The sequence below is a fragment of the Mauremys reevesii genome, linkage group 9 (assembly GCF_016161935.1).
Source record: "Mauremys reevesii isolate NIE-2019 linkage group 9, ASM1616193v1, whole genome shotgun sequence".
Classification (NCBI taxonomy): Eukaryota; Metazoa; Chordata; order Testudines; family Geoemydidae; genus Mauremys; species Mauremys reevesii.
The window spans coordinates 42,700,309-42,724,072 of NC_052631.1; the positions used below are offsets into that span (position 1 = coordinate 42,700,309).

The following is a 23,764-nucleotide window of genomic DNA, read 5'->3' on the forward strand; positions in this document are numbered from 1 at the left end:
AGGACTCTGCCCCATGCCTCATGTCCCCATTTCCCCCATGGGGACCCACAAATATGTTTAGCACCGGGCCCACAACAGGTTAATCCAACCCTGTTTGGGGTGCAGGCTCTGGGATGGAGTTGGGGGTGCAGGAGGGTTGCAGGCTATGTAGAGTTTGAGTGATGGGTGCAGGCTCTGACCTGGGGCAGGGGATTCGGGTACAGGAGGGGGTACAGACATGTGGGCTCTGGGAGGGAGTTACCAAATCAGCACGTTGTATAAGAGAAAGGAGCTGCAGTGATTTCATATAGACATAGAAAATGATAGAAGACACTTTTACATAGTCAAAATGTGAGAGGCAGAGTTTGAGGGAGGGAGGGGGCGTCTGTACAATATTTCCCCGCATTCAGTCTCCTGGCTGGAGCAGTAAGAGCCCTGCAGCACTTGTATAGGCTAGAGAGGAGCTGCGGTGTCTGAGCTTTGACAGTTTGGGAATTGGGCTGCCTGTGCCTTTAAGACCCAGCCCCAGGAACCCGCCCCCTGCTCCGGGGCTGACACGCGGCAGAACTGAAAACAGCCTGTGCACCCCCCACAACCCCAGATCTGCGAGCCCAGCAGGTGGCTCATCCCGATGGGCCACTGTCCCCCCCACCCCCTCCCTAAACGGGGGTTTTGTCCCCGCACAGGGTCTGGCAGCGTCTTCCCCCCCCCCCTGCCCCCGGGCTTACCCGTGGCTCCCACCCCCCACCCGCAATTTTTCCCCTTCAGCCTCTCTCCTGCCACTGCCTACAGCAGCTTGACCCCTGGCCAGTAAATTTCTGTCCCCCGCTCAGATCCTGGCAGCCCCCCCGCTGCAAGTTGCCCCCTTGAGCATTTTAAACGCCCCCAAAGAGCAGGCAGCAAATCGTGAGTAGAAGTGAGGGCAGAGAGAGGGCAGTGGTGACAGTGGAGGTTACTGGGCATGCTCAGTTCGGATGTGCATGCTCAGTGCAGCCAAAGTAGCGAATCGGGAGCGGTTCGTGTTTCTGTCGGTACACCGGCGCACCGAAGCTTCGGGACCCGCGGACCTCCCGCAGACGCTCCGCCGAAGGCTGCCGTGCATGGGGCGGCCAAAGAGCTAGAGCCGCCTCTGGCTGCCAAGTTTCCTGTGCCAATAACGAGGGGAGGCTTTGTGTGTGTCCGAGAGGCCAGGGTCGTGAAAGAAGGCGACGGAGACTAAAAGCTGCTAATAAGAGCTCAGCGTGTCCTGAGGAGCCGTGAATGAAACAGATCTCCCTCAACTTCCCTTTCGGGGCTAACATAAACCCCTCCAGCCACGCTCTCATCGTTCCCCCCCTCCTCCGCCCGGACTGTTCGGGCTCTGGGGGTCTGATTCTCCACTGCCCTGGCCCTTGCAGGCTTTGTCATTTTCTCCAGGTGGGGGTCACAATGGCAGCATTTTACTCCGCAGACGTGTAATGACTACACGAGGTGCAAGGGGGAGGGGGCGACATTGGAGGACTGATAATGCTTTTGTTACAAATGTACCTTCCAAGCAGTGGTGAGCTTGAGCCCGTTTGCAGGGGTTCAGGAACCGGTTGTTAAATTTATCAGCCCTTTTAGAACCGGTTGTTCCAGCTGCTAAATTTAACAACCGGTTTGTGGGAACCCCTGCAAACCGGCTCAAGCTCACCACTGCTTTATTTAACAAAAGCTCCAGCCAAAGCTCACTTTCCCCCTCCTCTCCTGCTCCGCCCCCCTTCTCCTCCCCCTCCCCTGCTTCCCACGAATCAGATGTTTGCTGGAAGCCTGAACAAGCAGCAGGCAGACAGGTAGGTAAGCTGGGGCATGGAGGGGAGGGGAGGTGCGGCTGGCTCAGCAGCTCCCTCAAGCACAGCTCCTGGTCCCGGAGCGCGGCTCCCTCCAGCCTAGCACTCCCCGGCCGAGCGCCCCCAGCCTGGTCCCGGCCCCCGCCAAGCGCCCCCAGCTTCGGCTGCACAGCTCCAGCCCGGCCCCCGCGGAGCCGGTGCTGGTTCCGGCTCCAGCCTGGCTCAGGCCTTGCGGTGCCAGTCCTGGCGCTGCGGCTCCGGACAGTCCCGGGCGCCAGTGCTGGCTCCGGCCTGGCTGGTCCCGGGCTCCGGCGCTGGTCCCGGCGCTGCGGCTCTGGCCGGTCCCGGGCGCTGGCTCTGGCCGGTGCTGGTGCTGGGCCCGTGCCCCATGGCTCCAGCCCGGCCCCCGCGGTTGTGGCTCCAGCCCGGCTCGGGCCCCGTGGCGCCGGCGCTGGTCCTCGAGCTGTGGCTCCGGCCGGTCCCGGGCGCCAGTGCTGGCTCCGGCCCAGCCGGTCCCGGGCGCCGGTGCTGGGCCTGGCCTCGCGGCTCCAGCCCGGGCCCCGTGGTTGTGGCTCCAGCCCGAGCCCCACGGTGCTGGCACCAGAGTTCCTGATAACTATTGGGGATGTTGAAATGCCTATAGTTATCCTTGGGGACCCAGCCTACCCCTTTATGCCCTGGCTCATGAAGCCGTACACAGGCTTGAAACATTTGCAGCTGAAAAGAGATGAGATATGACATACAGTTAATAGATGGCTCTGCACAATTTCACTGTTCATTAGCTCTAGTCTCTCCTATGGCACCACTCACCATGCTCCCACCAATGACGCCAGTCTCAATAATGCAGTTACCTGCTTCTTCCACAATTACACCATGCATTCCCACTCACCCATACATGGAATGCTCTCCTATCTCCAGGCCACCACTACCTTTTCATCTTTCAAATTCCCCTCCTTCTATGCTGCCCAAAGAATATGACACAACAGTTATGAGTTATAAAAAGTCTTGAAAAAGCTTTTGTGGGTAAAAACCCACTTCTTCAGATTCATGGAGACATCTCCATGCATCTGAAGAAGTGGGTTTTTCCCACGAAAGCTTATGCCCAGATAAATCTGTTCGTCTTTAAGGTGCCGCCAGAATCCTCGTTGTTTTTGTGGATACAGACTAACACGGCTACCCCTCTGATAAAAAAAAGTCTTGAACTATTAAGAGGTTTGTAAGCCTAAACTGAGACACTGAATGATCACATTACAGGTTACAGCAATGTACTAGTATTATTATTCATTGTCCTGCCACATCCCATACTTTCCCTCTTGCTGCAGAGAGGCATTTGAGGAAAATATGTACTGCTATGGCATGTAGTTCACCTGCATCCATGTATGCATACACTTCCCTTTACTGAGATGATGCCTATTTCTGATAGCAGAAATCTGTGCACGGGGGTTGTGGATGGGTCTATGGGCAGACAGAATAAAAGCAAGTATGAGTATTGATTTTGCAGAGTTAATTTGTGTATAGCTTGTTGGGAAAGGGGAAAAGCTCTGAACTATGATGTTGCCTCTTAGCAGGGCCACGTGGTTTTGGGCAAAGCTACCTAAGCACACAATTCATTATGCATTATATTTCCTGTTCGTGGTTAGAAAGCAATTCAAAACAAGATATTTTGCAGGTTGCAGTAGCAGTAACTGATAGATAGTAACCTGATGTCACTCCGGTGCTGAATTATTCACATTATACACTCAGCAACCTAAGAGGATTGCATTGTCTCTGATTGCAGTTACAGATAGTACCACCTGAAGGGGAGGCAGGAGGAACCCATCTATTGTTTACAAAATCTGTGTCAGTGACTTGCAACACATTCATGGATGTATACATCAGATGAACAGGCAGGGTGCATAATGCCAAGGTGTTCTGAAGGTCCAGCCTGTCTCAACATGGGCAAGCTGGTACATTGCCCCCCTCCAATACAGTTATCAATAGGCTGACCTTCTCCACTGATTTTAGTTGACTCAGCATACCCTCTGCTGCCCTGGTTGACAAAAGGTTATTCTGATTTACACTAACAGGACAAGAGGAAGTTCACTGCACACTGAGCAATTGGTGGAATGTGCCATTGGCCAATGGAAAGAAAGTTGGTACAGGATCTGTTACAGCAATAGCCATTGTGGAAGTAGGGAAAGAATTAACAAGGATTTGAAGGGGATCTTAATGCATGTCAGTCAGTTAGCAAGAGTTAGGCCAGCTGTAACCCTAATGACGTGAGACTTGTAGAAGCGAGGATGGTGTGAGGCGAGAGGGAAAGAACTGTGTAAGAAGTTATTACGACTTTGCAACTGATAACCAAATATGTAGACTGGCGTCTCCTAGAAGTAAGAAAAATAAGATAGCAGGATGGCTTATGTATAAACAAAATGCAGTTGTTGCTCATTATTGTCTGTATTATTGCTTGTTATTGTCTGTAATAAAGGTATAAATGCTTGCTGTAATTGTTTACCTGTTGAGAGACCTGTCCGGGACTGGGCCGACCCTGTGTCCTAGGGCACTCCCTCCCTCTATTGTAATTACTGGAGAAATAATAAAGTATTTGATTTTGCTGCACCCAAAGAAAAAGCGAGAACTGAGTTTTTCTCCGACACCATGAAGGACGCCTTGTGTGGTCACATTCTCAAGCTGCATGGGAATACACTGGTTAATGGGTGTGTCTGGCACACTAGGGCTGGTGCTAGACATAAAATATGTTTATGCATGCATTAAAGAAATAAACATTCCTTTCACTTTAAACTTTATTGAAGCTAAACGTGGAGAGACCAGCTGGTCTAGTGTGGTTCAAAGATTATAGGAAGTATATTTCCTGTATTAACTTTAAGTGTGCAGGCTGATAAATTACAGTTAACAGGAGAAATCATTAGCTGGTGTAAAGCAGCACAGCTCAACTGAAATTAGTCAGTTGTCACCACATGAAGAGCTCACCCTATGTTTTTAAGTATATGCCAAAATCCCCAGATGTGCCAAGAGTTAACAGGGCTGTAAGAACTTTATATTTTATTTTCTTACTTTAAAACACCTGTTTGAGTTAAGCTTTCATTTTTAAAAAAATATCAGTTGAATAATATTGTGCAATACTACACCGGAAAAAAATTGCAGAAATATCCAAAGACAGTAGGACCATCATTCTTCTGTCTAATGGAAAGACAGTGTTTTTTGGGAGGATTTTATTATTTGTTTCAGTAAGACATTAGCAATCTCCCATATGATCTTTTAGTATTCAATAGTTAGCATTAACTAGTTAACTTTATACATTTCCAACATACTCAACCAATTCTAATATTGAATTCATATGTAAGATAGTCAAGTAGCTGAAATTTCATTTGCAAATGGCAAACTGTGAAAGTTTAGAGACAGATTCTGCAACCCTCACTCCTATTGAATAACTTATCCATGCAAGACAGGTTTCAGAGTGGTAGCGGTGTTAGTCTGTATCAGCAAAAACAACAAGGAGTCCTTGTAGCACCTTAGAGACTAACAAATTTATTTGGGCATCAGCTTTCGTGCGCTAAAACACACTTCATCAGATGCATGGAGTGGAACATACAGTAGGGAGGTATAAATACATAGCATATGAAAAGATGGGAGTTGCTTTACCAAGTGGGGGGTCAGTGCAAATGAGCCAATTCAATTAACGTGGAAGTGAGCTATTCTCAACAGTTGACAAGAAGAGGTGGAAATCACTTTTGTAGTGCTAATAAGGGGCATTGCTGGCACAGGATGGCATATATCACGCTAGATGTGCCAGCAATGCCCCTCTGCCTCATGCCAAACTAAGGCCAATGTAAACAAGGTGGCCCACATCAAACAGTTGACAAGAAGGTATGAGTATCAGCAGGGGGAAATTAGTTTTTGTAGACCCATTCACTCCCAGTATTTATTCATGCCTAATTTGATGGTGTCCAGTTTGCAAATTAATTCCAGTTCTAAAGTTTCTCATTGGAGTCTGTTTTTGAAGTTGTTGAAGAATTGCCACTTTTAAATCTGTTTTTGAGTGTCCAGGAAGATTGAAGTGTTCTCCTACTGGTTTTTGAATGTTATAATTCCTGATGTCAGATTTGTGTCCATTTATTCTTTTGCATAGAGACTGTCCAGTTTGGCCAATGTACATGGCAGAGGGGCATTGCTGGCACATCTAGCGTGATATATGCCATCCTGTGCCAGCAATGCCCCTCTGCCATGTACATTGGCCAACCCCCCTGTCATAAACAGATAGTTAAGGGTTAAGGTCTCTTTTACCTGTAAAGGGTTAACATGCAGTACCTGATGACCACCTGACCAGAGAACCAATCAGAGACAAGATTTTTTCAAATCTCTGTGGAGGGAAGCCTTTGTCTGTGGTCTTTGTTAGAGCTCTCTTTGGATCTAAGAGAGGTCAGTCATGGCTCCAAGGTCTCCTGGAGTAGTTTCTACTATTAAATAGTGAGTATTAATTAGAAAGGCGAATTAGTCTTATAATTTGATTTCTACATTTGCAATTGTGTGTTTGCTAAAGGAAATTCTTTATTCCTGTTTGCTAATATTGCTTTTACTGAGAAAAGGGGGAGGGGGAATTCTCTCCAGAGATTAATAAATTTAGACCCTGTATTGTTCTGTCTTGGATTACAGAGACCAGTTACTTTCTTTTTATTCTTTAATAAATTCTTTTCTATTAAGGACTTGTTTGGTCTTTCCTTGGGTGGATTCTCAGGGAAAAAGAAGGGGGAGGTATCCCTCTGTAGTTAAATCCCGGTAGCTCTCCTAGGAAAAGGGAGGGGGGAGGAAGCAGGGGGAATGGTTTATTTCTCCTGGGTATAAGAACTCCATGGATTTAGGGCTCTTGGAATCCCCTAGGATTTTGGGGAAGGACTGTGTCTCAATCCACATTTCCTGATTGAGTGGTGGCAGCTTACTAGATCTAAACTAGAATTTTAGTTTAGAGGGAAACCAAGTCAGGTCCCCACATTGGAGCCCAACAGTTCCAAGTGGGGGTGAGACCTCATGACATGGTGGCAGCGGAGTTTAGAACCCATTGATAGAGACACGTTTTTTTTTTCTACCAAAAGGCAGTTTTGAAGCAGTTTTCAGGGTTAGAAGCAGTTTTTTTTTCTGCTGGGCTACGCTGAAGAACTAATTCCCTAGAGGTGTGTCCTTCCTTTGTGATATCAGGTATCACTCAGGATTCCTAAGGTGGGGGGAAGTGCTCGTCAAAGTACATCCCCATCCAGCGGGAAAAACAGGTTTGGGGGAGGGAATTAGTTTTTCTAACCAGGCTTTTGTTACAAGAAAGACCCCATACTGAGAGGGTACTTAGCAATTTGCAAAAGACAGTGGCAAAACCAGTTTTCTACCTTCTTGGAAGCCAGGAGGGGGAGATTTTTTTTTTTGGAAACAGATTGTCAGCTGGGTTTAGCTGAGGGAGATAAGGTTTTCTAACGGGCTGTGTTAGAAAAGGACTTTGTGTTTTCTTCTTCTTTTCTTTTTTTTCCCTTTTTTCTTTCTGTCTGCTTGAAAACAGCTAGGGAAGAGGTGTACGTTTTTCTAACAGGCTTTGTTAGAAGTACCCCACTGTGAGGTACTTAAAAATTGCTAAAGGCAAGTTACCAAACCAGATTTTCTAGTTTCTTGTAAGCCAGCAAACAAGCAAACACCATTTGCAAATCAAAAGCTTTTGTTTCTTTCTATTCAATCGCGAGTAGACAGGGTAGGAATTGGGAAGCAAGCAACCCAATTCCCTGACTGCAGAGGGATGTGGCCAACACCAGAAGGCACTGTTCTCCATCCCAAGAAATTTCCCACCTACATGGCAGGTGAGAACAATAAGGCCTTCTTAAAAAATGTTAAAAGGACCTGCCATGGGTACAGCATCCCTAAAGACCAGTACAAGGACTGGTCATAAAAGTGAACTTTTGCTGTCTATAACAATTATTCCATCCCCATGCTACTGGGGGAAGACTTGGCCAACCATGTACAGCTGGCCAAGAGGGGGGGAGTGGTCACACGCAGCCAGGCCGAACAAGCAGGCACTCCCATCCCTGTTCCTGAGCCATCCACCAAGACCCGGTCTGTGTTACCAGACACCCAGACAGAGGTGGTGGAACCGGATCCCATGCCAACAACTACAGCAGCCATAGTACATCCAGTCCCAGGACCGGAACTGGAAAAGCAACCAGCGGCAGAACCAGCGCCAGCACTGACGCCAGCGCTTGCAACTCCACCGCCAGGGGGCGCCAATGGGCCTGAACTGGCACAAGCAGCAGACAACTCTACCCAAGAGGCTCAGCCAGAGCCTGAAATATCACCTTGTGCACCAGCGGAGAGCGGTTCACAGTCAATGGAAACAACCTCATCACCTACATCGCTTCCAGAGGGACCAAGCCCAAGTCCACAGTCTAAGGAGGAACTAGTGTCTCCAGCTTCAAGGAAACAGTTCCAGACTGAGCAGGAAGCCGATGACAGCCTTAAGACAGCTTGGGTGGCGGCACGGAGCAACCCACCGCCTCTCAGCTCTTCTAATCGATCCCAGTTTGTTGTAAAACAAGGACTTTTATATAAGGACATTCTTTCTGGTGGACACCAGAAAGGCCAGCATCCTCAAAAACAGTTGGTAGTTCCAACTAAGTACCGGGACAAGCTCTTAAGCTTGGGCCACGACATCCCAGTGGTCATTCTGGGGTAAACATAACCAAGGACAGGTTGGGAAAGTCCTTCCACTGGGAGGGGATGGGCAAAAATGTTGCCAAGTATGTCCGGTCAAATGCATAAAAAGTGTTGTTCAATGTCAAATACCTTGTTGTTTACATACTTAGTAGTATATGTAATAGTGCATGTGTTTTGTTAATCTGTTTATTTTAAAGTTCTGCAAGGAAATCACCGCCAGTGGTTCCCACTGTCTGTGATTTGGGGGGCGTGTCATATACAGATAGTTAAGGGTTAAGGTCTCTTTTACCTGTAAAGGGTTAACATGCAGTACCTGATGACCACCTGACCAGAGAACTAATCAGAGACAAGATTTTTTCAAATCTCTGTGGAGGGAAGCCTTTGTCTGTGGTCTTTGTTAGAGCTCTCTTTGGATCTAAGAGAGGTCAGTCATGGCTCCAAGGTCTCCTGGAGTAGTTTCTACTATTAAATAGTGAGTATTAATTAGAAAGGCGAATTAGTCTTATAATTTGATTTCTACATTTGCAATTGTGTGTTTGCTAAAGGAAATTCTTTATTCCTGTTTGCTAATATTGCTTTTACTGAGAAAGGGGGGAGGGGGAATTCTCTCCAGAGATCAATAAGTTTAGACCCTGTATTGTTCTATCTTGGATTACAGAGACCAGTTACTTTCTTTTTATTCTTTAACAAATTCTTTTCTATTAAGGACTTGTTTGGTCTTTCCTTGGGTGGATTCTCAGGGAAAAAGAAGGGGGAGGTATCCCTCTGTAGTTAAATCCCGGTAGCTCTCCTAGGAAAAGGGATGGGGGAGGAAGCAGGGGGAATGGTTTATTTCTCCTGGGTGTAAGAACTCCATGGATTTGGGGCTCTTGGAATCCCCTAGGATTTTGGGGAAGGACTGTGTCTCAATCCACATTTCCTGATTGAGTGGTGGCAGCTTACTAGATCTAAACTAGAATTTTAGTTTAGAGGGAAACCAAGTCAGGTCCCCACATTGGAGCCCAACAGTTCCAAGTGGGGGTGAGACCTCATGACACCCCCACTTGGTAAGGCAACTCCCATCTTTTCCCATGTTTTTAAATAAAGACACAGTTCAAAGTTGTGGCTGCAGCAGGGCAGTCAAAGCCAGGAGAATGGGAAAAGATTCTGGATTTGGTTTTTGGTAACAAAATAGCAGATAAGAGATGTAGTAAAAGAGAGAAAGACAGTGCCCCACACTGAGCCCTAAGGAGCTCTGTGTAATTAAACTGTCACTTTTCTAAGGATACGTAAAAACTCTGTGAGCACAAAAGAAACAGTTACACCTTATGTAAAAATTGATATGGCTAATGTTATAGAAGTTCAATTATGAGAGGAATGTGCATTTTCCCCAGAAACTGTGCAGTGTATATTGTAGAAGGGGTAAAAGAAATGCAAAAACTTATAAACTTGGTCTGCTGTATAAAAAGGGGAAACTGAGACACAAACTCAAACATTAACAGAAAAAGTTTTGGCACTAATTCAGGAAACGGGGTTCAAAGTAGCCTTAGACAAGGTTCAGTTGGTGCTACCTCATGTTACACACCTGGGCATAGTCACTGGACAAGAAGGGGGACAGGTAGATCAGAGGAAGGTAAGGGCACTAGTAGAAATGCCGGCCCCTACTGAGGCCCACTCTTTAAGAGTACTGCTAGGATGATTCAATTTTCTTAGCTCACACATTTATAAATATGCTGCAATAACTCACCCATTGTGGAAACTGCTAAAGAAAAAGACAAAATAGGAATGGGGAAAAGAGCAGAACTCCGCTTTAGCCCTGCTAAAACAGAAGGCTCTCAGAGCCCCAGTCCTGCATTTCCCTGATGAATCACAGCCTTTTGTTATTCATTTGGCGGCTAATAACATGGCCTTGGCTGCCACACTATTACAAAATATTGAAAATCAGGCATGTAAAAGCCCACAACAAGGGACCAGGGAAGGAAGCCATTTGGAACAGTCGGGTAGATACAATAGCCCGGCAACATAGTATAGCAATTGTAACTAGAAGCCAAGCTAAAGGTACCCCCACCCAGGCCCCTGAGCCAATGGATGCGTCTATAAATCACCAAACTCCAGGAAAAGTGGAAAGGCAAGAGCTGATTAATGTAGCCCATCAATTCATGCATGAGGGAGTAAAAGGAACCTTGAATAGGGTAAAACAATTTGCAGAATGGAAAAAACATGGAGGATGATGTTAGAACATGGGTAATGAATTGCATTCGGTGTGCACAGGCTAAAGTACGACCCCCTCATTGGCAACCCATGATGCACCAACGGAGGCTCAGGCTCTGGCATAGACTTCAGATTGATTTTATTGACAAGTTGCCAAGAAGTAAAGAAGGCTTTCAATACTTGTTAATAATAATTGATTCTTTTTCAGGATGGGTAGAAGCATTTCCCACTAAAACTAATAGCACCAAGGCGGTAGTTAAGAAGCTTTTTAATGAGGTGGTATGTAAATATGGTACCCCTGAAATAATAGATTCTGATAATGGGGGAGGGGCTTTGCAGGGGAATTTTATACATCAATGTTACAAGCTTTAGGAGTTGAACAAAAATTCCATATATCATACCAACCACAATCCTTAGGTCAGGTAGAGCGCATGAACTGCACCATTAAGGAAGCATTATGGAAAGTAGTAAGCCATACCAGAAAGGATTGGCCAGACAAGCTGCCTCTGATTCAAGCAGCTATCCGCAGCAGCGACAGGCTGAATACCAAAATCCAGCCTTATCAAATCAGGTTTAGACATTCAATGCACCTTATGATTGACCCTAGCCACCTAATACAAAATCAGGGAGAGACCCCTAATGTAACACAGCATGAATATTTGCAGTGGTTTAAACAACTGCAAGAAGATAAAACCACTCTTCAATATAGGGTCAATCAAGCTATTGAACAAATGAATAAAAAAATCCATGCACAAAAGCATACCAAAACAGCCCTAGGAGAACAGGGGATCAAGTCATGTATCTCAAATTGGGGAAAAGGGGCCACTCATTGGCATTAAAATGGACTGAACCCTATTCCATAGTGGACTGCCTCAGCCCATTGGTATACCATATTGAAAAGAATGGAAAGTTGAAATGGGTACATGTTTCACAAATTAAACCTTTTGCATGAATAATAATGTCTTGGACTTTTTACAAGAAAGAACTCCTGGGATTCAGAACATAAGACGCTGCTCAACCCCTACTACCCTCCAAATCCATGAAACCTCAGTATAAGGTTTGGCAGTCCCTGTTCTTGGGGGCCTGTATGTCCCAGATATTTAAAAATATCTTGGGGGAGCACACCACAATCTCTTCCCTGGTCAAAGATAATTTCCTCCTAACTAATCAATCGTGGATCCCCGTCAGGGAACCAGGAATCCTCTTAGAATGGTATGATAAATATACAAATTAAATCCTGAGGCCACTAGGAAATACCAATATTTATACCTGGGATGGGGAAGTGGGACTTAAGGTTCACCTTATGAACATCACAGGAACAGCTGGAATTGGGAAATAAAACTGCCTTAGCCATCGGATGCACTGAAATGCAGATTCTCAGGTTAGCATCACTCAAACATGAAATGTTCTGGATAATATCAGGAAATGTTAAAGTATTGGAACATCTTTTAAAACAATGGAAAAGATCTTTGTTTGATGCATATAAGCATGAATGGATACAGTATGTCTCCAGCATGGTTAAGCCTGGACTATTACTAGGAAAAAATATTGTTAAAAATTGCCTATCAACAATCTATGAAGGCAGAGCTATGGAAAATCAGTGTACTACCAAAATTGGCCATGGGATCTTTCTGATTACCTAGCATTATGAGTCAGTGGGCCGGGAAAGAGAAAAGATTATTGGACACATGACAGTGTACAGAGTGGGACCCTCGCAACTTGGTATGCCTCTCCCTCCCAGCCACCACAGAACCATGCAGTAGGAACACATCGCTAAGCACATGTGTCTGGGATGAACTAGAAAATATAACTTGTGTGGTATATAATGGACAATGTGTATGTGTTGTGTCCTGGGAAACAATATTTTGAGAGGATTATAGTATTAGCCAGCCAAGAGTGGATGAGTGTAGATGCAATGTAAGCATTTTATATACTAAGAATCATACTTATTACCTTCCCAAGCTGGAGAAAGTCTGAAGTACTATGATTGCCCCCTTAGTGAATTTCTCCATATCTCTCAGTTTGGATTGGCAAGAGTTAGCTGATCATTTGCTTTTAGGAGCCAAAGTAACACAGTTTTTGCAAAAAACTCAAAAAGATGTAGGAAAGCGAATTCTCCAAATTCTCCAAATAACACATACAAATGGAGATATGATTAAAATTGCTGACTCTGAAAGGGTCATATCATTGGTATGATGTTTTTACAGCCTGTTTGCCCACTTCCAAAGGCATATTGTCAATTATGCTTCATCCATTGTTAATTGTATTGGTACTACCCTGTACCTGCCTAATTGTGATGTTCTGTATGTGCTGTTGAACAAAAAGAATGTTTGTTAAATTGCAACCGCAAGCTCAAATTGCCTCTCAATATGTGGCTATGAAACAATTATATAAGATATGGCCCACTCAATAATTGTTCTTGAAGGGTCTAAAGGGGATATGAAGGAGCAGGATTTTATAATTGTACTATGAGAATTAATGTATGATTTGATTTCATCCTGCCAGCCACTCTTTTTGAATAGCAGAAAGGAATGACCCTCTGGGACTATGGGATTCCGTTTCCCATATGCATTACAAATTGAGCCCATTTAGTTTTTTGCTTTAAGGTTTAGTTAGTAAGAGACAGGATCCTGTATTGTGTCTATGTTAAGTAGATTAGAGGAACGTTGAGGCCTGGGCCTCAGTGTGAATTGTTTTGGTTATAAAATTTAGCAAGGTTTAATTTACAATGTCTTTTCGCTTGATATGAAATCCTGCTGTTTGTATTCTCACAGGTCTCTGTAAAAGACTGTTTGTGTGAATGAGGAATGCATGCATCAGGAAAAGATAAGGTGTGACGGCCATTGTTAACGAGATGGTCAAGAAAGGAGATGTTAACGAGATGGTCAAGAAAGGAGAAGCGAAGACACTTATCGAGACTTATTGACACCAGAGAACCATCAACATGCATCCATGACTGAGAAAGGCAGATCGACAACCCTGAGGTGGAGGCCAGCACCCCTAAAGACAATTGATTAAATCAAATCTGGGACAGGATGACCCTCTCAGAGGTGTTTTGGAATGTTAACATCAAAAGTGAACACCAATTAAGGAGTAACCGGTCATAAACTGACACAGCAAAATCCATAGACTTCAACCGAGAAAAAGGACTATAAGAATAGGGTGCTTTGCCATGGGGCTTTGGGTTCATCTTGCCACTACTCCAGGAGCATTGTATCACAACCAACAGAGCCCGGCTCCCCTCTGAGACCAATCTGGCTGGCCACTAGATTGATCCAGACTCTGGACTGGTAACTATAAACATTGACTGGCGGGACTGTGTGCATGGTGTGTGTGTGTGTGACTGCAAAGCATATGCTAACTGCTGCATTCTCAATAAATGCGGTGTGTTTCCTCTTCCCCTATAAAAGATCTTGTGTGCTTTGTTTAAGCATAACAGGGCCAGGAGTCCCGGGCAGGGGCGGCTCTAGGCATTTTGCCGCCCCAAGCACGGCAGGCAGGCTGCGTTCAGCGGCTTGCCTGCAGGAGGTCCGCTGGTCCTGTGCCTGCGGGAGGTTCAGAAGCCGCGAGAGGTCCAGAAGCCGCGGGACCAGGGGACCTCCCATAGGCAAGCTGCCGAAGGCACCCTGCCTGCCGTCCCCGCAGCGCTGGCAGAGCGCCCCCCGCGGCTTGCCGCCCCAAGCATGCGCTTGGCGTGCTGGGGCCTGGAGCCGCCCCTGGTCCCAGGGCAGACTAAAGGGCTTGTTATGCCTGTGGGAGGCAGGGACATTTGAGAGGGGACTGTCCCTACTGGGTTGGGGGCAAGGAGCCTCACCCAGAATAGTTGAAGGGACAAGACCTTGGGAAGGCCCATTGGGTGAAGAAACCCAAGAGGAGATGGACGTGTTTGACATGTTGGACCTGTGGGCAGTGAGGTCACCTATGGAGAGATTGTCCAGACCCAGGGAGCACAGCCCAGGGAGGGCTAGGCCTAGGAAAGAGTTGGAAAGGCCCGAGGCCCGGAGGAAGCAAGGAGTTTGCTTCTTGTGCCAGGGGAGGGGCCATATTAAGAGGCACTGCCCCCATCAAGGGACGAGGAGTGCAGGGGAAGATACCTAAGGACCCTGGGAGGGTCGAAAGCTGACAGGGTTGATGCTGCAGTAATGGCAGTAGACCTGCCCGAGAGCCACCAACAGGGGATCGCAGAAAAGGAGACTGGGACAGAGTGGGCCCAGCAAGAGGCCGCGACCCAGACTGTCATGGAGCACGTTGCAGTAGGAACCTAGATTCTGAAGGAAGAGGGCCTGGGGGACTCTGGCCTGCGTGCATGGCTGAAGGCTGCAGAGCATATGGCCGTGAGGCTGAGGCATATGACCTGGACCTTGCTAAAGAGTATGCGTCCATTGTAGAGGAGGAGACCCATCTGCGTAAGCAGCTGGAGGAGTTGGAAAAGAAATGAGCCACTCTGGAGGTGCATGTGCGACTAGCCCAGGCGAGGAGACCCCCTTACCCCCAGGGGTGGTGATCTTGAGCGGGGGGGGGAGGATTTAGTGGAGCAAGAGCACCCTACTTCGGGTGGAAAGGGGTTAAAACCAGCTCTGGGAAAGGGCTGCCCCGAGGAGCCAATCAGGCAAAGGCAGGTAGCAGCCAATCCAGGCCTGGTAGGGCTGGTATAAAAAGGGCTGTGAGGTAGGAGACAGAGAGTCTCACTCCAGCCTTGGGATGGGAAGGACTGAGCTGCCTGGGAGCACAGAGTACCTTCAACGGAGCAGGGCTGGGGAGCTCAGGCCTGGTGACCTCCTAGGCTGAGGCCTGACAGGAAGGCCTAAGGAGGTACTGGTGCTGCAGGGAAAGACAGCAGGTTTAACACTCTAGCCAATGATGAGTGGCTACTTCAGACTGAAGTTTTCCCAGAGAGACAGGGCTAGATGAAGACTGGCAGTGGGTCACTCAGGCGAGGTGGGCTCTGGGGAATGGGGTTCCCTGGGTGAGGGGCAACACCACAAGGTAAAGGGCACCGAAGTCTGTGAGATACATGAGGCCTACACAGGGTGGAGAGAAAGGAACTGCAGAGGGGCAGGTAAGAGCAGGGAGAAACCAGTCAGAAGAGGGTGCTCCTGAGCTAGATAAGTTAATTCCTGGACTGACCAGCAGGAGGCACTGCACTGGTGAGTCAGCAGCCTTGCTAAAGAGCTGCTTACATTCTCATGCCAACACATGGTTGTCATATCTAATGCACATTCTCATGTAAAAGTAAGGTCTGATACTGAGTGCCTGCAGCTCCTATTGACTTTGAGCAGATCTACAGAGCTCAACAGCTCTAAAAACCAGGCCTTGAACCCACTGATATTTTAGTGGGGGAGGGGACAAACAACTTGTGTTGATGTATGGTTATTTTCTAGTCCCACAAATGAGAAATTGAATGTACTTAAGGTACAAAACAGAACTATTTGTGTTACTTTTCTGCCTTAGCAGCTGGCTCTAATGGAAGAATTTGTCAAGTATATTGACTAGTGTATGAAAGCAAAGTATGCTCTGTAGACTGAGCACCAGGAGCACTTACTATAAAACACTGCACTATTACAGGTACTATAATTGCTTTTGAAACACATAGTACATTGGAAAAACATACAGCTGAGGCAAAAGAGAAGAAATGTTTGTTGCTAAAGGAAAAGTATGTAGGATTCTTGTCTGGGATCCTGGATAAACAAATAAGTAAAGATAATTAAAAAGTTACCAATAGATAAATATATATTTAGGAATTTCTTGGCCAAATTCAATACAATTACATGGACTTCAGTGGAAGTTTGCCTGAGTAACAATGAAGTTGTCACTCAACAGTGGGCTCAGGATTTGGATGTATACCCCATATACATGGTTTGCTTTAACTGAGTTATAAGGGTTCAAATAATAAAGCTTATGCATGCCTACTGCTCTTTAACAATAAATGTCTGTTTCAAGTACCAATCTTTCAATGACCAGATTGCTCTGTGAACAGTGCTTAAGAAACCTGAGTAGAATTTTTCATTCAGTGTTCATAGGTTGATCTAAAAGGAATATGCAATGAGGCAGGGCTCCAAGGAAGAAAAACAACAGGCCTTAACCAAAAGCAAACCAAACTGCCATTATAGTTGTAATAAATGAAGGGGCGAGGGGAGAGCTCCCTTTTATGGACAGCCAGCCAGTTAGCTATAAAATCCCTCTTAGTAGTTGTTCTCTACTTGCTTTACCTATAAAGAGTTAAAAAGTCTCCCTGCATAGGTAAAAGGAAGGGAGTGGGCACTTCAGCAAAAGAGCCAATGGGAAGGCTAGAACTTTTTAAAATTGGGGGGAAACTTCCCCTTTGTCTATCTGTTGTTCTTGGGAAGAAGAAGGGACAGATCAGCGATGCTGTAAGAAACTTTGGGCCAGGTATGAAAAATCATCAGATCATACTAGAAACTATTCATTTAAAACCCCAGATATGTAAGTAGATCAGGAAATGTCTAAGAAGATGTGATTAGGTTTATCTCTGTTTATTTCTTTATGGCTTGCGGACTCCTCTCTGCTAATCCCAAATGCTTTTGTTTTCCTTGTAACCTTTAAGCTGGACCTCAAGAAGGTTATTCTTGATGTTTAATTTTTGTAAGTGTTTTTTTTAAATCTAGCAATACCCTGAGTTTTCAAATGTATTTTCTTTTCTTTTCTTTTCTTTTTTTTTAAATAAAATTTTTAAGACCAGGATTGGATTTTATGTCCTAAGAGGTTTGTGCATGTGTTTTTTAATTAGCTGGTGACAATGGCTGATTTCCTTTGTTTCCTTTCTCAGCTCTTCCCCAGAGTGGGGGTGAAAGGGCTTGAGGGTACTCCACAACTTCTTGGTTTCTCAAAGGGGTTTTTGCACTTGGGTGCAGCATCTACTGATCCAAGGTCAGAGAAAAGCTGTAACCTTGGGAGTTTAATACAAGCCTGGAGTGGCCAGTATTAATTTTTAGAATCCTTGTGGGCCCCCACCTTCTGCACTAAAAGTGCCAGAGTGGGGAATCAGCCTTGACAACAATATAGCCACAACCTGCCATTCTGTCAGGATAAGGCAGCCACACCTCAGTTTCCCTCTCTAGTAGGATAATCTAGCCTTCTGGTCAAACCAAACCACATGTTCCAGGGTTTTAAGAGCCCCATAGTACAAGAGCTGCCCCCTCAGCAATCCTCCACCCAGTTCCTCGCTCTGGGCCACCAGCTTCCCTCCAAAGCTCTGTGCACCCTCATACGGAGTCACAGTCTTCTGTCAAGGGTGTATCAGCCTTCTTCTCTCTCCAGGGTACATCAATAATACTCTCTCTCCACCAAAGCCAATGTAGAGCTCACTTACTCCTTTCTATGACTCCAGCGCAGTGGAACAGTTGTCTGGTCTGACCCCAAGCTACCCCAATACACTTTGCCCCTCTTCACGGTATTCCAGGAAACCCTCCAGTTGCTGTCCCCAGCCAGGCTCAGTACTCAAACACCACACAGTTTTCTCTGCCTAGGCATTTCTTTTCCTTATGAATGTGCACAGCCTGGGCCTCCTTCTAGGCGCTTTTCACAGGCTTCTTTCAAAGTTGACAAAACTCAGAGCACTTGCCCATTTCCCAGTTTTCCCTTCAGTAGATGGCCCACAGCCAGCTCCTTCCTGGCTTATCGCAACACACAGCCAAGAGCAAGTCTTTCTCCCTCTCTAGTGATCCCCCTCACACAACAGAAACAGACCTTCCTTTATAGTTTCCCTTCCCATTATGCCTGACTTATAGGTCTATAGCGCTCACGTGGCCTGGGAACTACAACTCCCAGAATCCCCCTGTTCTGGATGTAACCAGGACCAGGATCATGCTCAGCCTGTAGTCTGCCTTAAAAGGCAGGCAACACGCTATTATAGGCAACATATTAAAACAAGGAAGAGAGCTAGTGGTTCCAGGTGAGTCTTAATGTTAAATGATACTCAGCCCATTGACATGTATTTATATAAAAAAGAGTTATATTATGATACACTGAACCTCTGCAAAAATATACAGTATTGGTAGTAAAGATGCAGATATTTGTTCTATTTAGATTGTAAGGTCTTTGGGGAAGGCACCATCATTTTGTTCTATGTTTGTACAATACCTAGCACAATGGTGCCTGACTGGAGTTCCTACACATTATCACATATTAAAAAGATATTTCTGAGGCCAGATACTCAGCAGTATCTGTATGCACATTTTTATATTTAGATGACTGAGAATTCCCATGCAATGTATGCTGACGACCTCTGTGCCCAACACATCAAACAAGTTAAAATTGATTATTATTATTTGTATTCTGAGTTAGATGATGCAATAGAGAAGTTCAAACCAAGCAACCCCTGGACTGGACCTTACCTACGGCCATATGATAAAGCACTTGGGCAAGCGGGCTAAAACCAGGTTATTGGACATCATTAACTAATTGTGGACAAAAGGGAGCTATCTAAATGGTGGAAGTAAGCAGTTATTGTTTGTCTTCGTAAGACAGGCACAGATTCCTCTTCACTGGGCAGCAATTGGCCTGTATCTTTAACTCGTCACCTCTGTAAGATATTGGAAGGAATTGTACAATTAAGTCTTCTATGGTGGGTTCTAAAAGAAGGAAAGATAGAACCTACCCATATGGCTTACAGGCCCTTGCACTCAACCACAGACCTACTGATGGCCTTCAGTCAGCCTGTTATTGATGGATTCCAACAAAAGCCACCACAGTCATCAATGGGAGTCATTTGGGATCTCAGTGTGGTATTCAACAGAGTTTGACATGATAAGCTCTTAGTGAAAGTCTGTGGCAAAATGTGCCTCTGGATGAGAGATTTCCTATAGTACAGGAAAATAACAGTAAGAGTAAGGGGTACTTTTTTGAAGATAAGGCCACTCAGGACAGAAGTTCCTCAGGGCTCAGTTTTTAGTTCTCTTCTTTTCTGGCTGAACTCCTCCAGGCTGTTAGGCCACTTGAAATCATTTGTATGCACACATGCAGATGATACTGCACTGCATATCACAGGTCATGAAACAGATGTATTGAAGAATTAATTGAACGAGGCCTTGGGAATTGTAATTAGATGGGCAAAGAAACAAATTCCAGCTGAATCTAGCAAAAACAAAGTCCATCTACCTTACCACAAACTGTAAGAGATGCAACTACAGTCTGAAATTGACATTGGCTGGAGAAGGCATTGCCACTGAGAGGAACCTGGGATGCACAGAACTAAGGTTTGGACCACAAGTGATAAAAATGGCAGCCATAGTAAAGAAGAGACTGAATCTTCTTCAATGTATTGCCAGCATCAGTTGGGGTTCGTGTGTTAGGGCACTGAAAACAACATAGTGCTTGATAATTTGCCCAATACTTGAATATGCTTCATCTCCCTGATCACATACTACTGTTCAGGAATTGGAAAACCAAATCAAGCCTGAAACAGTCATCTTATTTCAAAAGGTGCGTAATGGCTACTGAAGAAATGGAAGCATCTGATGATGTTAGGAGGGTAGAGTGCATGAAGAAGCTTGTCTGGCCTGTAATTCCTCCACATGAACATATTTACTTTAGTAAATCTCTCCCCCTTTTGGAATCTTGCACCAAGAGCATACGGACTTGGCTACACTAAGGAAAACTAGGAAAAGACCATCCAACAGTATCAGTCACAAGGTAAATAGATTCATGTGTACACTGATACTTTGTCAGACAAATCTTTCAAGAATGGTGTGTGTATATATATAAATACTCAAAATGCTTGAACGTCCTTTGCATCATTAACGGCTTTACACACACCACATATATAAAAAAAGCTGTTAATGATGCAAAGGACAAGTGTTTTGAGTATTTACAACAGTTGGGACTGATCCCCTTTCTTTTCCAGGTACTGTTTCCTGCTCTTTGTGCTCTCTTCTTCCTGTAGGAGCCGACTCTCTTTCTTTAAAGTCACCATGTACTCCTTGCTTAGTTTTGCCAACATTATTGACAACAATAAAAACACTAAAAATATTTAACTTTTCCTCTGAAGGTACTCAACAAAGGAAGGTATAATTATTCCTATTTTACAGATGAGGAAACTGAGGCATGTTAAATAATGGGATGTGTCTTCATATAGGTTTGTCTTTTAAAGTATTTACCGTATTCCTTTACAAAACTTAATATAACTTTCACTTGTATTTGTTAAAAAGCGGGCGAAGAAGCAGCCTTCTTATCTCTGATCCACTGGCTTACAAAGGCTGTTTTTGCTAACAGTGGCTTTGCTGAAAAAGCACACTGGTCATTTTTTAGTAAGGACAATTTGAAGCAATGTTCATCTAAAACTTAGGGGGAAACTTTTTTATCACTATAAGTTACTTTTATAAACCAGTTCTCTATGGTTTTAGTCTAAAACATGGGGGAAAACTTTAAAAAAAAGTTTGTTACTAAGGGCTTATGGTTTTAACCTTTATTAAAGTACCTATGTAAAAGGGCTATATGGTGGGAAAGATGCTTGGGGTCTTTTTTTTTAGATAAGAATAAGGCAGTTAAAGTGGCGGGGGGAAGGTAGGGGAGAGAGGCGGCACTTGTTTAAAAATCTTGGGACTATAGGACTGGTTCAGGAAAATGGATTCTATGATGCAGCTGTAGAACAGCATTTGATTGATCTGATCCAAAGGTGGAGATAACTAGCCTGAGGTGCTGTGAACCTGGGAAGTAGTCTCTTTCCCCAGGAACAGTTGGAAGGTCTCTCTCTCTCACTCTCTCTCTCAACCACGTGCTGTCTATCTTTGCTATTTGCAAAGGGGATTTCTTTTCCCTTTTCTTGCCCTGTTCTCTCTTTTAACCTATCTTTAGATGTTTCTCTTTTATTTAATTCTTTTTAAATGCTCTTTTCTTAACCCACTTTTATATTTAATCATTTAAATGCTTTTCTATTAACCTTCCTTTATACTTTTTACCATGTGCTTACTAAACAGTCTCTGCTTTAGTAAATTCCCTTTTTTGGCCAGATGTGTTCTTTTTTAGCCTATTTTTCAATATTATTTAACGTTTTAAAATGCTCTTTTCTTAACCTACCCTTATAAAAAGGGACCTACCTTGATGGCAACCTCACAGTCTATGCCTTCTTTCAAATGACCATTTTGACAGATTGGTTGAGGGTTATCAACCGTCCCCACTCTAGATCTCATGCTGCATGAAACAACTCTCCACACTCCTTTTGGGCCCTCTCTCCCCCATTTCTACCTGCTTGGGAGCTCATCACATCCTACAGGTGGTTTCAATGGAATAGTCCATCCAATTCCATTTCATTCACTCCCTCCCATCTTGCTTTCCTATCCCTTTTCAGGGAACCTTCTCACAAGTGTCTCCTAAGGCAAGAGGTTCAATCTTGCCTCTTTCTGGGGGCAATCAAGCCAGTCCGCATACCAGATTCACTGGAAGGGGGTTCTGGCTCCAGGTACTTCCTGGTTCCCAAGAGGAAGGGAGGATGGCATCTGATCCTGGACTTCATACCTTTATCCTTTTGCAGCATTTCAGTATGGTAACTTTAGCAATGATAATTCCATCCTTAGATCTTGGGGATTGGTTCATTGCCCTCCAGGATGTGTACTTTCATATAGCTATGCACGCATCTCACAGATGCTGCCTACATTTCAGCTGCAGCACAGAGCATAATTAGTATCCTGTCTTCCACATTGTCCTTTCAGCTTCCCTGCAAGTCTTTACAAAGGTCCTCTCTGTCACTGTAGCTCACCTGCATCAGTGGGAAATAACTGTCTTCCCCTTTCTGGACAATTGGCTGCTCAAAGGTCATTCTTTCCTCAAAGTCCAGTTGGCAGCCAGAAAGGCCCTCGCTTTCTTTCACTCCCTGGATCTTCATCTAAACCTAGAGAAATCTACAAGAACATTGGTACAGCATATAGATTTCATCGAAGCCACTCTGGACTCCTCAACTGCCAGAGCCTACATACCTGTGGGCAGATTCACCACAATGGCCAGTCTCACCTCCACACTACAGCAGAACTCACAATCCACAGCAAGGGCTTGCCATCAGTTAACAGGCCACATATTGCCCTGCACATTTGTAACACCCCATGCAAGACTACACCTTCAATGTCTTCAGGCCTCGCTCATGTCTGTTTATACCCCTAGCCAACACATTCTTTCCAAGTGAGCGATCATACCTGAGAGTTCTCAACTGGTGGAAGGATCCTCACAAGATTTGTGTGGAAGTCCCCTTTTTGCATCTGCTGCCATTAAGGGTCATTACCCCAGACACCTCCTCCTGAGCTGAGGTTCCCATTTCCAAGACTCCACTGGGCAAATAGACTTCAATGCATCTTTCCATGTCAACATTCTGGAATGCAGGGCAGCTTGCTACGGGTATCAGTATTTCCTTTGCAACATCAAGGGCTGCTCAACAACAGGGCAGCAATGTACTACGTAAATCATCAAGAGGGAGCAAGATTCCAATCCTTATGTGCAGAATCACTAAAATTGTGGAACTGGTATGTTTCCCACTGCATAGGCATCTTGGTAGTCTACCTTGCAGGTGTGCAAAACACCATAGCAGATTCCCTGAGCTTGATCTTTCAGAACACTTGCCTGTCATGGGGGTCTCCCAGAGGTAGCTCTCTTTGCATTGCCATCCAATGGTAAGTGCCCATGGTTCTGCTCAAGCAGGTGTTATGATTTAACTCTGTGCAGGATGCCTGCTCATCCCAAGGCCTTGCACCTCCTTGTACACCTACCCTTTACCATAGACTCTCAAGGTCCTGAACAAACTGAAACAAGATCAAGCAGTAGCTATTCTCTTAGCATCACCCTGGCTAAGACAAGCATGGTGCTCAGATTTAATTCGCCTCCCCCTGTATATGACTCTCTGCCTTTCTCTCAGAGCAGATCTCCTGACACCAGCACTATAATCCTTCCCAACCTCTGCACCTCCAGGTCTAGCTACTCAATGGTTCTCAATTATAGAATTGGACTTCTCTCACAAAATCAAATCCTTTCTCCTGGGCAATAGAAAACTGCCTCAGGGAAACTTACCAGCAAAAGTGGAAACATTTCCAGAGCTTGTATACTCAAAGATCCACATCACCTTCCAAGTCCCGCTTCACAAATGTACTTGACTACCTGCTGAA

General features: G+C 45.2%; 1 protein-coding gene across 1 annotated transcript in view; it reads right to left on the bottom strand.

Annotated features, from left to right (window-relative positions):
• Nucleotides 1-22,823, bottom strand: part of ST6GAL1 (ST6 beta-galactoside alpha-2,6-sialyltransferase 1) — a 123,719-nt gene extending 100,896 nt beyond the window's left edge. The window contains exon 1 of the mRNA XM_039488227.1: nt 22,805-22,823. The gene's annotated coding sequence lies outside the window, so the exon portion shown is untranslated. The remainder of the gene's footprint in view (nt 1-22,804) is intronic.
• Between the last annotated feature and the right edge of the window lie 941 nt (nt 22,824-23,764).